Source organism: Myodes glareolus, chromosome 5 (assembly GCF_982192425.1).
Source record: "Myodes glareolus chromosome 5, mMyoGla1.1, whole genome shotgun sequence".
Classification (NCBI taxonomy): domain Eukaryota; kingdom Metazoa; phylum Chordata; class Mammalia; order Rodentia; family Cricetidae; genus Myodes; species Myodes glareolus.
The window spans coordinates 90,253,874-90,257,415 of record NC_142030.1 but is presented as its reverse complement, the minus strand read 5'-3'; positions in this window follow the sequence as shown (position 1 = coordinate 90,257,415).

Here is a 3,542-nt window from a genome sequence, read left to right as displayed (position 1 = left end):
TCCAGACCTATCGCCTCACTCCTCACTAATCTCACCTGAGGTCAGGGAAGGTTGCTAGGGCCGAGACCCAGCCTCTTCCCTCAAGAGAATCACACTCGTGGGCCTACCCAGGATCACATACAGCCCTGTTCACCTTGACCTAGTGGAAAAGCCGAGCAACACAATAACTCCTGCACAGTGGGACTGGTGATCACTCACTTCCTGGTGGCTGTGGCAATGAACTCTTTGGGACCGATCAATCTGTACCTTACTTTCCCAATCAGAAATGCCCACTGCAGAGCAAGGCCGTCAAGGTGACATTTTGCTCACTTATTTATTTAGATTTTTAAAGATTTTTTGGCAATTCCATATCTACATAGACACTCTCAAATTATATGGCCCAGTATTCTCTCTTGTTCCCCTCCTCTTTTGAACCCCGTCTTCCCCAGCTCGCCCCACTTTCCTATGTATCTCTCTCAAACAGTGGAGGCTTTTTTTTTTTTTTTTTGAGACAAAGTCTTGCTATGGAGTAGCCCTGACTGATTTTGAAATCACCATCCTCCTGCCTCTGCCTCTCAGGATCACAGAGGCATGCCACCGTGCCTGGTCAGAGTGATATCGTTGAGGACTTGTCCTGATGTACTCTTTAATGGTGGACTTTTCCAAAGTGTTTTGAGCATTATTAATAACCAGCTACCATCCTCAGGGTCAGCTTCACGACTGTCAAGCCTCTGGCCTGGTGGCTTCCCCATCCTGTCCTCCTCCCACCCCCCTCTGTGCTCTGCAGCAGGCATTTGGGAAGCTTGCCTCTCCATGCTTCCTTCTACCTGTTCCTTCTAGCAGCACCTTGCTTTCTCTTCAGGGAAGTGACTGCTGCCTCTTCCATCCTAATGTCCATCCTCTCCAACGATTAGGTGTGTGACCCAGAATGACTTTCCCGGGAATCCAGGATGGTGGCTCAGCTAGGAAGACGGACAGCAGTTAGGTCTTAGATGTCTTGTTCTGTGAGTCCTTACTCCTCTGGATTCTGAGTAGGGTTGCTTTTGGGCACGGCTTATATGATTAATAAGTTAGGGTAGGCTAGAGGTTATTCCTCATATATTGGCACTTGCTCTTGAAGAGGCAAGAGACGGATTTGGAGTGTAGATAACAGGCAGGAAGCCTGATGTCACGTGCATGAAGGTTCTGATCTGGGATCCTGTCCTTCCTAGGCATGGGTGCCCAGACTACTTTCCATTCTTGGAATTGCCCAGGAACCAGAGCAGCCTCACCGTATATCACTGGGCACTGTTTGCACACAGTGGTAGCTTTCCAGAAAGTCCTTGTTGCTGCTTAATTTAGCCCTAGGAGTTCCAGTCCAAAATACCAACTGGAGATTTTATCCACTTTCCTAATACTGAGCAATGCTGCTATCAAGCCACCCAGAAGCCAGACCTATCTCCCTTATTAGAACTCCAGGAATAGGTCTGCCAAATTGAGGAAATAAAAATGCAGGCCAAGCCTGGCAGTGGTGGTGCATGCCTTTAATCTTAGCAGTCAGGAGGCAGAGGCAGGGGGATCTCTGCGTTTGAGGCCAGAGTGAGTTCCAGGACAGACTCCGTAACTACTAGGAAACCCTGTCTCAAAAACAAAAAACAAAAAACAAAAAACAAAAAACAAAAAACAAAACAAAAAAAAAACAACAAAAAAAAACAACCAAACAAAACCAAATACAGGATACAGGCTACCCCAGCACATTTGAGTATCCAATAAATGTGAATGCATAACACTGAGCATGTCCCATGCATTGACTACGTATCAGGTATCTGGCATTTCTACCCAAGAGAGATGATGTTCCTCCCATCGCTTTGTCTGACCTTGCAGGCATCTGCCTGTCTATTCTGCTGTCCCTTTCTCCTCCCCTCCAGTGAATGGTTTATTTAGAAGGCAGATAATTTACTAGAAGATTGGCCCAATCAAGGCACACAAAGCACACCAATGACAGACAGAGGGGCTTTCTGCAGCAGGAAGAGAGAAATGAATACTTAGGCCTTGGAGTAGCCGCCTGGATTTCCTGCGTGTGGGCAGAATTAGTCTTTCTCCGTTTTCTTTTTCTTGTTTCCTTTCTTTAAAAAGCTGCTACAGCACAGCTTAGGCTGGACTAGAACTCGTGGCCATCCTCCCTCAGCTTCCCAAGTGAGGGGATGGGGCTGAGGTCCCAGGAGTGGACCACCAAACCAGACAGAGCTAGTCTTTATGGAAAGAACAGTGTGTAAGAAGAGGACAGAGAGGGAGCCGGTTCTGACCAGCACTCACATTCCTAATTCCAGCTATTCTCACGGCCTGCCTGTGTTGATTGGGCTTTGATTATGTTTTCTCAGATTCCACAGACTAAGTTCTTTTCTGCCCAGGGGCTGAAACCAAAGCAGTGTGAGTTGCAACCCCTCCTTCACTGTGCTAGCAAAAGCTGTACCAGTTCACTTCTCAGGGTTGAGTAGGACATTGCTTTGAATTAGCCTGATGCACCATCCCCAGCTCGGCAAAAACCTAGTGGAGTTTGAGATAAGTTAATGAATGATTTAGCAGTGCGTGCATGCGTGTGTGTGCGTGCGTGCGTGTGTGCGTGCATGCGTGTGTGTGTGCATGTGTGTGTGTTGGGGGCGGTCAGCAGCCTGTACTCAGCTGATTTCCTTTCCGCTCAGGACCCCTTCCAATCAGCTCACTGGAAGCCCCACACACCTGCCCACTGCCCATCTGGCCTGAAAGAGGGCAAGCCTGGGCCTGGGAATGCACATCCTATCAGAAGTACTGGAGACTCCTTGGTAGGATTTTGATTCCTGAACCAGCCTGGCTTCTGTGTGGTCTCTGTGCACTCTGCGGTTGCTTTCTCCCTATTCTAGCCAGAAGGCCCTCCAAAAGGAAGTCCACCTGGGGCCTTCTAATGTGGCCCAGTTCCTTGGTGTCCATGCCCAGGATGGTCCACGGATGGAGAAGAGAAGAATGGGGAAGGGACCCAGCTGGGTTTTTCCCAGGGTGCTGCTGTCCCAGCTGTGGAAGTCATTTAGTGGGCGCGTGCACTAGCGCAGCGTACTGGCCCTCAAACTCAGGTTGTACCAAATTCATGGCACTCACAAGCCTCAGTCCCCAGTCCCCAGATCCGCAGGGAGATCAGTCGGCTGAGTGAGGAAGTCAGCCAGGCTGAAAGGAAGGGCCTGCCAAGAGACTCACCCGCCAAGTGTCCCCAGAGAGCAGGGGCCCTGCACCCCAAACCTGCAGGGAGCAGGACAAACTCTTAATGTGCTGTCCCCACCCCCAGCTCCATTCTTGAGGCTTTTCAGTAGGAGAATTGCAGAGTTGGGAGAGTTTGTTTGCCTTCTCACAAGTCATAATGTTCCTTCTTGTCAGGCCAATTTGCAATACAAAAGGACGGCCTACGGTTCAATTACAGAGAGGAAACACAAAACAAACGAAGGCTTCCTAACATCAAAGTGAATATGATCTTGGGCAAAATGTAAAGAGATGTAGGGAGTGGGAGAAAGGCTTTCAGAAGTTTCTGTTAATAACGGCTTGTCTTGTCGGCTTGT